The sequence below is a fragment of the Phacochoerus africanus genome, chromosome 12, assembly GCF_016906955.1.
Source record: "Phacochoerus africanus isolate WHEZ1 chromosome 12, ROS_Pafr_v1, whole genome shotgun sequence".
NCBI lineage: Eukaryota > Metazoa > Chordata > Mammalia > Artiodactyla > Suidae > Phacochoerus > Phacochoerus africanus.
In genome coordinates this window covers 10448385-10460645 of record NC_062555.1, presented here as the reverse complement: position 1 = coordinate 10460645, position 12261 = coordinate 10448385, and the positions used below count along the sequence as shown (strand labels likewise).

Below are 12261 nucleotides of genomic sequence, written 5' to 3'. Positions count from 1 at the left end.
CCTTCATCCTGTATATCCTTATAGTCTTCTTGCCTATTTACGGGAGAACTTTCAATATTTCTTTTAGAATGGGTTGAGTATTGCTGTATTCTTTTAGTTTTTGTTTATCTGAGAAATTGTTCCTCCTTCAATTTAAATGATAATCTTGCTGGGTAGAGTATTGTAGGTTACAGTTTTTTCCCTTTGAAAGCTTTGTACCTCATCACTGTCTCCTGGCCTGCGGCTTTTCTCCATAGCTCTGATCTTAGCACCCAGCCCCTGCCCGAATGTCTCAGGCTGTGGTGCCCTTGCCGGGTGGTGATACCAGTGGTCTGTGCAGCTATCTTGGCCTTTCCCTTCTCAGACTGGCTCATGTGATTCTCCCTCTCCTTCTGCCCACCTCCCCTTTTGTTCTACCCAGTTTCATGGAGTGTGGGTTCTTGCCCTTTTTGGAAATCTGAGGTCTTCTGCCAGCATTCAGTAGAGACTGTGTGATTTTTTTTTTTTTTAGATGTGTCTGTGGGAGATGGTGAGCTCCACATCCTACTCCTTTGCCATCTTGATCCCACCTCTGGATGAACAGAACATTTTTAACTTGCTGTGAGCACTTCATTACTGGGGTCTTGTGAAACTTTAAAGTATTTGTTATGCGTTTTTCTAAATTTTTTTTTAAATTTTCAGAAAGACACTAAAATTACCAAGCAGAAATTCTGTGACATTTATGTGGAATCAAATCTTAAAGTGCAAGCCACCCTGCTGATTTAACTATTGGATCCAACAACCTTTCAGCCTGACACTTAGACCACCATTGGTCTCAATTAGTTCTACAATTAGTCCTAATTTAATGGCAGTCATTCCTTTTTAACACAACCTGATTTAGCAAGGAATAAGCTGGACTGAGACTACCAATTCACTTAAGACTGGCTAACAAATAGTAACAGATGGCAAAAACTATTACTCAATTCAAATCTGGGCTAAAAATCAAACAATGACTGTAAGTAGAAATCTTTGTTTTTTTTTTTAATTCACTTAATGTCTATTGCTTCCTTGGTACATGTTAAAGATTAAGGTTGGAATATTAATAAAAGTTGTTAAAATATCACCTTGTTTATATATACATATCAATATTATATCATAAATATATATAAATTGAAAAATTTAAATAGCTGGACATTTTATAATATGAAACATACATATTTGAAATTTTGCTTTTTTTAGTGACCTTTTAAAATTAGTAGCCAGGATACATAATGTAATTTTGGTACGGATGAAATTAATGATTGTTAGCTCATTTGGGCTAAGACTACATATAAACCATCTGATGTAGTAGACACTGGAATATTCTCTCCACGAGGAAAAGGACATTATCTTCCCGTGTATTCCTTACACCTTCAACACTTAATCCAGTTCTTTTAACTGTAAGCTCTATAAATGCTAAATAAGTGAATAGATAAGTGTGGCATTTGTTAAATCTGATAATACACGTTGTGTATATATATATATACACATATATATATGTGTGTGTATATTCTTTTAAATAACACAACATTTACAAAATAGTATTTGACTCCAGGCTGTGCACTGGAGTATTTTAGGAGTATATATTCTCTTCCAAAACTTATCATTTACTGTTGGTCAAACTATGAATCTAAAAATACATCTTTGAAATGAATTTATGTAAGTTACAGCACAGAGAAGTACACTCATTTCCAGGGTGTAAATGAACGTTGAAAATAAGTAGATATCTTTGCATCATTTAAAGGTATTACGTTTAATATTTCAAATATGTTACATGTTAAAGGACATAACATAATGTCATTGGCAATGTTCTTCATAATTCTTTTAAAATGTACTAAATGATATTCTATCTGCATCATTAGGTTACCGTACCACAGTGTCCTTTGAGAATATGGTTTTGCTATCATTTCTAGTTGTAATTACCTCTCACAAAAACCGTACAGGCTTATTGAAATGACTTGATGTGTGAAGGTTGAGAAGACAATGCCTACCATCACTGTAAATAACTGCAGCTTGATGGCATGGCGTGTTTATTTCACACAGGCTCACTCTTACAAGGTGCCGAGTTTTTCAACCTCTCCACCATTTATGATTTTTCTGAAAAGGCAAGTTTGAGGGTTTTTTTTTGGAACTCAGAGTTTCTCAACCTTGACACTTTGGACGTGCTGGACCAGATACTTCTTTGCTTTATGAGGGTATCCTGTGTGGTACGATGTTTAGAAACTGCTCTTTTCTCCGTTTATCAGATACCAGTAGCATCCTCCACCCTCCATTGTGAAAATTATGTTTCCAGATAGTCAGATATTGCTGTAGGGGCAGAATCTCCCCTGGCTATCAACTCTTGCATGACTCTCTTTTTCGTGCATGTTTGTGTTTAGAATATTCAGGGGAATGTTACTGTCACTGTCATTGAATCTTAGTGTCAAATATTACCAGGCTCGAAATTAAGAATGAAATGTTAAAGGCCACTCAGTGTAAAGAGAGACCCCATGGAAAGCATCCCAAATGGAAACCAGGCACCTTGTCCACGGGCTTTCTTGGAGGCAGGACTAGCTCTACTTTACCAAACAGCGCCTGAGCCAAACTTCTCCCCATCAACTGGCCAATAGAAGCGAATGGTCAGAAAGGTGATTCCCTCACTCCGAGAGGGCAGAGTCTTTTGTGACAGGCTTGCTTACTCAGGAAATTCTTGCTGATGGAAACTCCACAAGAGCTTGTAAAGTACCCAACCGTGTGCTGGGAGGAAATATTAGATGTCTGCATGAAACAGTCAGGTGTCATAACCAGTCACTTATTGTTGCCACTGTTTCCCATGTTATTCATAATGACTATCTGAAGATTCTTGAGTGGTTTTGTTTCTTTGCTAGCTTGCTTTTGGCTATGTTTTGATTTCTTTTGTGCAAATACCAAAGAGTAGCTCTTTTCTGAGCAAGGAGTGACAGGTGTAGCCTTAACTCTATAGGCAACTGCCAGAGGTTTTTCCAGAAGGCATCAAAGGCCAGTTAGAGTTCTGTCACAGAAGCATCGACAAGTGAGAAAGAGAGACAGTGACATCACCATGTCAGGCACTGATTTCTTCCTCTCTGCCCCCAAACACTAGGGCACCCAGAGCTGGGATGATGGTGGAAGGTCTGCATGTTTAGCATCGGATGGAAGACCAGAAGTTTTAAAATGGATTGGACCAAGTTTAATTATCCACACTGATCAGAGATTAGTAAAATCTGTCAAAAATAATACAACGAGCCCAGATACTAGAAAAAAAATTTTAGGGAGTTCTCTTGTGGTGCAGTGGGTTAAGGATCTAGTGTTGTTGTCACTGTAGTAGCTTGGGCCACTTCTGTGGCACACGTTTGATCTCTGGCCCAAGAACTTCCATAGGTACAGCCGAAAACAAAGCAACAAAAACTTCTCTATTGATGCCTCAGAGTTGAGATGATGGAATAAATCTGTCTCACAGATACAGATCTGCGTATGCATTTATACATATATATATATATATATATATATATATATATGTATAAATATACATGTGACAAAACTCAAACATGGCCAAAATGAAGAAATGAAGGATTAAACAGAACTTAGGTTAGCTTTGCAGCTGCCACCTCTTCTCATGGGGTAAACAAACAGAAAAACAAAACCTCACCTGATAAGCATTAATCTTTAAAAAGCTCAGTTACTTTGGGGTTAAAATTATTTTTTTAGGTAAAACTCAATTCAAATCTACCCAGTTTAAGACTTAGTATTTTTCTCTCTTCTTTCTTCTTCTCTGCCCAGAGTGAGGCACATGAAGTATTCAGGGACTTCCGGACGGTCCTGCTGTCAGCGAAGGAGCATCGGATCCGTGGAACTCACGGTCTGCGGTTGTGCTCAGATGTACAGTCACGCTTACGTTTCTAGGCGTTATCCTGTATCCTCACTCAGGGCCACTCAAGTCTACTCAGCTGCTCCACTGCAGGTAAATGCACCCTCAGGAAGCCCAGAATCGCTCCCCACCAACTAACCTCCCTCCAGTGCTTCATAGCCACTCGGAGGGCTGAATTCAGCTCTGTCCTTCCCCAGGTTCCCTGACTTTCAGTTATTTATCCAGAACTTCTGCAAGACAGTGCAACTTTGGGTAAAGTTTAATTTAGTTTTCCAAAAATTGAACTCACACTTTCATAGGCACTGTTTAACTTGGTTTAGCAAATACCAAGTGATGTTTTCGGTTTAGAATTATTGCTAATGCTGCTTACGATTTTTCTTATATTTGAGCTCCACTTGTTAAATCCATTATATATACACAACTGCTTTACATGTTTAACCATATAGTCAAACATATTTTTAGGATCTGCTAATTTTTAAGTACACATTCCACTATTATTTGAACTTTCCCAAGTTTTGTTAAATCGCTTTTCCATTCAGCACATAATTTTGCAATACAAAAGCATTCAGAAGATATTTTACAAAAAAAAAATCAAGGTAAATAGTGCACAAAAACAAAGGAAATTGTAAAATTATATACAAGAATTATAACACTTTTTAAAGCAAAGCAATGTGCCCTTTATCATGCTACTGTTTTCCCTGAAAAAAAAAAAAAGGCACTAGATATAGGAAGAGAGGTTAGAAGGACATGATGACTGTAATTACTTTATATTCTTATAGCATTTATGACAATCCTACCTAAAATATAGTCAGCATTCCCAATGTTAACTCTTTATAAAAACAACTTGGGCATCCATCCAGTTGTAAATGTAATTAGTTTGCTTCTATCCTTCAAATACAAAATAAAATCCAAGTTGTAATATTAGCCTCAAGAAAAAAATTGTATTTAACTTTTTCCAGAGAATCAACTCTAATTTTCTTTCTACAAAGGTATATGACAAGTGTCAAATGTAACATTTGTAAATATTAAGAATATTTTTTAAGTTTTCAAGCATTGCCTAATCATATCGTTGTGCTTGCTTTGGAAGCATATGTGTTAAAATTGGAACAATACAGAAAGGATTAGCATGGCCCTGTTCAAGAATATTATTCTATACTTTTGAGGAAAAAGATGAATGGAAATTAATAAAACTAAATTTATGATAGAAAATATTGGATTATTTAAAAATTGTAAGAATATTATTTCAACTAGCCCTTATGTCTAATTATGTTGCTTCTTATAGTATACAAGCATACCTCAAAGATATTGTGGGCTTGATTCCAGACTATTAGAATAACCTGAATATTGCAATAAAGTGAGTCACATGAAATTTTTGTTTCCCAGTGCCTATAAAATTTGTTTACACTATGCTGTTGTCTATTAAGTGTGCACAGCATTATGTCTGCAAAAACCAATGTACATACCTTAATTAAAAAACACTTTATTTCTAAAAAACGCCAACCATCTGAGCCTTTAGCAAGCTGTCTTAATACCATCAAAGGTCACCAATCACAGTGAGCACCATAATCAGTGTAATAAAGGATGAAATATTGTAAGAATTACCAAATGTGACACAAAGACTCTAAAAAGGTAAATACTGTGGGCAAATTGCACCAAAAGACTTGATAAACAGAGGGTTGCTGCCCACCTTCAATCTGTAAATTGCAGTATCTGTGAAGTATGATAAAGCAAAGTGCAATAAAACAAGGTATACCTGTAATGTTATTCTCCATAATTATAGTTGGTTGTAAGTCCTGAGGAAATTATTGCTGGATTATTTTATACCTGTGTTCAATGTACAGGTGTTTTGACTTTTGTTTAGGTTTAAAATTTTTCACGCTAAAATATTTGAAAACTATTTTGTTTACATTGCAGAAATATTCTGGATCTTGTGTTTGCTGTGTAACAAATTATCCATTTAGCATCTTGAAACAGTACAAAGTTTGTTTCAATGGACAAGAATTGAGGTATGATTTACTTGAGGTTTCTGTTTTAAGATCTTACAAATCTGTTATCAAGGACATGCTGGTTAGGGCTGTGGTGTCATCTGAAGTTTGAGTGAGGAAGGATCCATTTCAAGTTCATATGGCTATTGGCAGAATTCAGTTTTTAAGGAATATCATTTTGCTTGCTGTTGGCTGAATTCAGTTCTTTAAGGAGTATCATTCTGCTTGCTGTTGGCTGGAAGTCACTTTCAATTGCTAATCACTTGGACCTTTGCATATAGCAACTTTTATGCCACTGAGGGTGAGAGGTAGCAGAGAAAGTCTTCTAGTAAGACTGAAATTATGATCTTAATCTATATGTATGTTTTTGTGCTGGTATCATAGTGTTTTAATGACTATAGTTTTGTAATATGGTCTGAGGTCAGGGAGCCTGATTGCCCCAGCTCCATTCTTCATCATCAGGATTGTTTGGCTGTTTGGGGTATTTTGTGTTTCCATATAATTATTTTTGCTGTTGTTGTTTTTGATTTTAGGGACACATCTGCAACATATGGAAGTTCCAAAGGGAACTGCAACCATACAAATTTTGAAATTTTCTGTTCTAGTCCTGTGAAATATGCCACTAGTAATTTGATAGGGATTGCATTGAATCTGAAAATTGCCTTGGGTAGTAGAGCCATTTTAACAATACTGCTGCTTCCAACACAGATATGGTGCATCTTTCCATCTACGACATCCTATCACGTTTGCCGTATTATACAATTAGAAGAAAGTCACAGGTCCTGCCCACACTCAAGGAAGGGGATTTCAAAGGGCCTGAATACTATGAGATGAGGAAAATTAGAAGCCATCTTGCATTCTGTCTTTCAAGCCAATTAACATTTTTATATCCATTAGTTTTTAAAGAATAGACTTACTGGAGTTCCTGTAGTGACTCAGCAGTAATGAACCCAACTAGTTTCCATGAGGACATGGGTTCGATCCCTGGCCCCACTCAGTGGGTTAAGGATCTGGCATTGCTGTGAGCTGTGGTATAAGTTGCAGACAGGGCTAAGATCTGGTGTTGGCCAGCAGCTGCAGCTATGATTCAACCCCAAGCCTGGGAACTTCCATATGCCACAAGTGGGACCCTAAAAAGCAAAAGAAAAAAACTGAAAAAAGAATAGACTATTTGAAATAATTTTATAGTTATGTTTATGTGCATCTTCAGCCCCCAGAATCTAAATGGTTTGTAAACCTTGAATATTCCCTGGTGTGGTCTGTAGGTAGTTCCCCCAAAGGAAATCCATTGTATTATCTATCTTATTGTTGATATATAAATGGGAAGAGGGATAAACTACTTTGGCCAATGATTATATGCCATGCATTGGCACAGGGATTTTAATTAGATCTTATATAATCTGTTTGGATACTGCAAAATTTATCATTTTTTACAACTGGCTAGAAGGAATCAAATAGATTCATGCATATGTCCATGAATAAATAAAATATAAATAGCTGGCCTGTTTTGGTAAAAAAAAATGTTGGTTGGGTAGGGTGGAAGACAGATGAGAAGAGACTAAAAAAAGACTGATAAACAACAAAAACACACTAGAAATTGATTAAAAATTTTTTTAAAAAGCAAAAATCAAACTCCAGGAGGTTAAACAATATGCTACTGAACATTCGGTGGATCACTGAAGAAATCAAAGAGGAAATAAAAAGATAGAGACAAATGTCAATGAAGATACAGCAATGCAAAACCTTTGGGACATAGAAAAAGCAGTTCTGACAGGGAAGTTTAGAGCAATACAGTCTTATCTCAGGAAACATGAAGAAACTCAAATAACTTAATATTACAGCTAAAGCAACCAAAGAAGGAAGAAGAGACAAAACCAAAAATCAGTAGAAGGAAACAGATCATAAAGATCAGAGCAGAAATAAATTACAATGAAAACAGTAGAGAAGATCAATGAAACCAAAAGTTTGTTCTTTGAAAAGATCAACAACACTGATAAACCTTTGGTCAGATTCATCAAGAAAAAGAAGGCAGAGGACACAAATCAATAAAATTAGAAATGAAAAAGGAAAATTTAATACTGACTCCATAGAAATACAAAGTATCATAAGAGATTACTATAAAATGCCAATAAAATGAACAACTCAGAATAAATGGATAGATTTTTACAAGGTACAAACCTATCAAGACTGAACCTGGAAGAAATTGAAAACTTGAACAAACCAATCACAACACGGAAATTGAAAATGTGATTTAAAAACTTCCAAAACAAAAGTCCAGGACCAAATGGCTACACAGGCCAATCTGATCAAACATTTGGAGAAGAGTTAACACCTGCTCTTCTGAAACTCTTTCAAAAATTAGCAGAGTAAGGAACACTCCCAAGCTCATTCTCTAAGGCTACTATCACCCTGATACCAAAACCAGACAAAAAGAAAATTACAGGCCAATATTCTAATGAACATTGATGCAAAAACGCTCAACAAAGTATTAGCAAACTGAATACCAATAAATATTTTAAGGATCATACACCATAATCAAGTGAGATTTATCCCAGGGATGCAAGGAGTTTTCAGTATCTGCAAATCAGTCAGCGGGATATACCACATCAACAGACTGAAAAACCCTATCATCATCTCAAGACACCCATAAAAAGCTTCTGAAAAATTCAACACCCATTTCTGATAAAAAACTTTCCACAAAGTGGGCATAGAGGGAACCAAGCTCAACATAATAAAAGCCATCTACAACAAACCCACAGCTAAAATCATTCTCAGGTGGTGAAAAACTGAAAACATTTCCACTAAGAACAAGACAAGGATGTCCACTTTCCCCACTACTATCCAACATAGTTTTAGAAGTCCTAGCAATGGCAATCAGAGAAGAAAAAGAAAGAAAAGGAATTCAAATTGGGAAAGAAGAAGTACAAGTATCACTGTTTGCAGATGACATGATACTATGCCTGTAAAATCCTAAAGACACAACTAGAAAACTGTTAGAACTCAATGAGTTTGGCAAAGTTGTAGGATACAATATTAATACACAGGAATCAACTGCATTTCTAAATAGTAAAGATAGCATAAAGAGAAACAATCCCATTTAGCATCACATCACAAAGAATAAAATACCTAGGAATAAACCTATATAAGGAGACAAAAGAACTATACTCTGAAAACTATAAGATGCTGTTGAAAGAAATCAAAGATGATACAAACAAGTGGAAAGATATATACCATGGTCTTGGATTGGAAGAATCAATATTGTCAAAACAACTATACTACCCAAGGCCATCTACAGATTCAATGACATCCCTATCAAATTACTAAGGACATTCTTCACAAAACTAGAACAGGATATTTTAAAATTTGTATGGAAACACAAAATACCACAAATAGCCAAAACAGTATTTAAAAATAAAAATGGAAATGGCAGAATAAGGCTCCCTAACTTCAGACAACACTACAAAGCTAGAGTCATCAAAACAATATGGTACTGGCACAAAAACAGAAATATAGATCAATGGAACAAGACAGAAAGCTCATAAATAAACCCAAGCACCTACGGTCAAGTAATCTGTGACAAAGGAGGCAAGAATATTCAGTGGAAGATAGTCTCTTCAGTAAGTGGTGCTGGGAAAACCAGAAAGCTACATATACAAGAATGAAATTAAACACTATCACCATACCCAAAAATAAACTCAACATGGATTAATGACCTAAGGCCATATAGTATAAAACCCCTAGAGGAAAAAATAGGCAGAAATGTCTTCAACATAAATCACAGCAACATCTTGTTTGACCCACCTTCTAGAATAAGGTCAACAAAAACAAAAATAAGCCAATGGGACCTAAATAAACAAGAGTTTGCATAGCAAAGGAAACCATTAAAAAAATGAAGAGACAACTCACAGAATGGGAGAAGATCTTGGCAAATGAATCAACAGACAAAGACCTAATCGCCACTCATACAATTCGACAACCTAATAGAAAAATGGGCAGAAGACCTAAATATTTATTTCTCCAAAGATGACATATGGATGACCAACAGGGACATGACAAAATGCTCACCATCTCTTAATTATAGAGAAATGCAAATCAAAACTACAATAGGGTGCCACCTCAAACTGGACAGAATGGCCTCATTATCAAGTCAACAAATAACAAGTGCTGGAGATGGTGTGGAAAAAAAAAAAGGTACTCTCCTTCACTGTTGATACGAATATAAACTGGTACAACCACTATTGAAAAAAGTGTGGAGGTACCTCAGAAAATTAAATATACAACTACTTACCATATGACCCAGCAATCCCATGCCTGGGCATATAGTTGGGCAAAACTTGCATTGAAAGATACAGTGATTTTCATGTTCATTGCAGCACAATTTACAATAGCCAAGACATGGAAACAACCTAAACGCCCATCAACAGATGAATGGATTAAGAAGATGTGGCACATACATACAATGGAATACTAATCAGCCATAAAAAAGGACAAAATAATGCCATTTGCAGGAACATAGATGGAACTAGAAATTCTCATATTAAGTGAAGTGAGGCAGAAAAAGTGATACCATGTGCTATCACTTGTATGTTGAATCTAAAATATGGCACATGACCATGTCTACAAAACATATAAATTGTAGTCAATAATTAAGCAGTAAATATTTTTGAGAACCCAGACTTACTGGCATTGTAGCAAAGTTACATTACATCGTATGTACATACATTTTAAAATTCTTATTACAAAATCTATGTGTGAAACAGCGACAAAATAAAAAAGTTCCAACAAAATAAAGTTCAAAGGCTCCTTTTGCTGTGTAATATAAGGCTATAATATTACAATGGATGCTTTACCAAAATATTGTATTCAAATATTTAAATAAAAGAGCATTAAATTTAAGAATGAAGCATATAATATCTTTCACATAGGTAACTTGTGACTTTGTTATGAGCAGAACAAACTGTAAAATATGATAATGATTTTCTTTTTAGTTCTGTTAAAGATTTTTGGCAAATGATATGTAGCTATTTTAATGAAGGAGAATGTTAAAGGTACCTATTTTTCCAAAATAAACCGATACTGGCGTGCTTGTAAAAATCAGCACTTTGAACACCATTTGAGCCATTAAATGAAACAACTTATTAACTCAGAAGAAAAATGTGCATAAATGTGAACTGGTGTGTAGAGAATAATTAAATTGTAATTCCAAAAGGTTAATGTAGCGATTTACTTGTCCTGATTTTTTAATATAGATAATAGTGCATATTTTTGCAATATGGCAAACCTATGTATGGTGTATTTTCCAATACATGTGGGAATTGTACATCTGTGCTAGGGTTTTTGTATGGTACTCTACAATAATTTATTGGATATCAGTTATTTTTACATACTGCATACCAAATTGTATTAGCATTTAGATTTCAAAAGTTTTAAACTATTCTGAGTACAATAACAATACAATCAATTTATATCTAAGTTGACTGATGAATGTCCTTCTAAAAGAGCACACAGTGAAATCAGCTCTATAATGCTGTAACAGATATTTAATTTCCTTTATTTAAAAACTCAGGGGAGTTCCCATCATGGCTCAGTGGTTAATGAATCCACCTAGGAACCATGAAGTTGTGGGTTCAATCCCTGGCATTGCTCATTGGGTTAAGGATCCAGAGTTGCCGTGAGCTTTGGTGGAGGTCACAGATGTGGCTCAGATCTGGCATTGCTGTGGCTGTGGTGTAGGCCAGCGGCTACAGCTCTGATTAGACCCCTAGCCTGGCAACCTCCATATGCCACAGGAATGGCCCTAGAAAAGGCAAAAAAAAATTTAAAAATAAAAAATTAAAATAAATAAAACAAAAACAACTCTGAGTCCCACTTTGGGCACAATTTCTCAGGCAAATTTGTTCATTTATTTTACATTTTCTTCTTTTTACAAATTGACAATAGTATTAATAAGTTTTTTGGAAAAAAGCTTTATATATTTTTAAAATTTTCAAATGCTAAAATATTAAAGCAAAATTTTAATTTACATATTAAATAAACTAAATTTTCACAACCAAAATTAAACTTCATCATGTTGCTATAATTACAGTATATATGTTTTCAGCATATCTATTTTCAAATGTTATCCTAATAACAAAAGTTGAGACTGTATATACCTTTTAGTTTATATAGTACACTTATAAGAGACAAGCATATATAGTGTTTAAATCTATATACCAGTGTATGTTGTGTAAGTATAATGTGATTTGGAAATTAATTTGCACTGCAAGACTCCTTGCTAAAAAACACAGTATTTGAGAACCAGTTTTATTACTCTCATAAGGAATTTTAAAAATGTTATTATTAGAGACAAAGAGAGCAGAAAAGAAGAACTTAAGCTCCCCTCCTCCCAGGAGAATGCCCAAATCACAACTAACT

The 12261-nt window shown here is 35.1% G+C and overlaps 1 non-coding gene across 1 annotated transcript; it reads left to right on the top strand.

Moving 5' to 3' along the window:
- Positions 1–4933: 4933 nt before the first annotated feature.
- Positions 4934–5040, top strand: LOC125113117 (U6 spliceosomal RNA). The gene has a single exon (XR_007131347.1). It is a non-coding gene; the product is annotated as a U6 spliceosomal RNA (small nuclear RNA).
- Positions 5041–12261: the final 7221 nt, after the last annotated feature.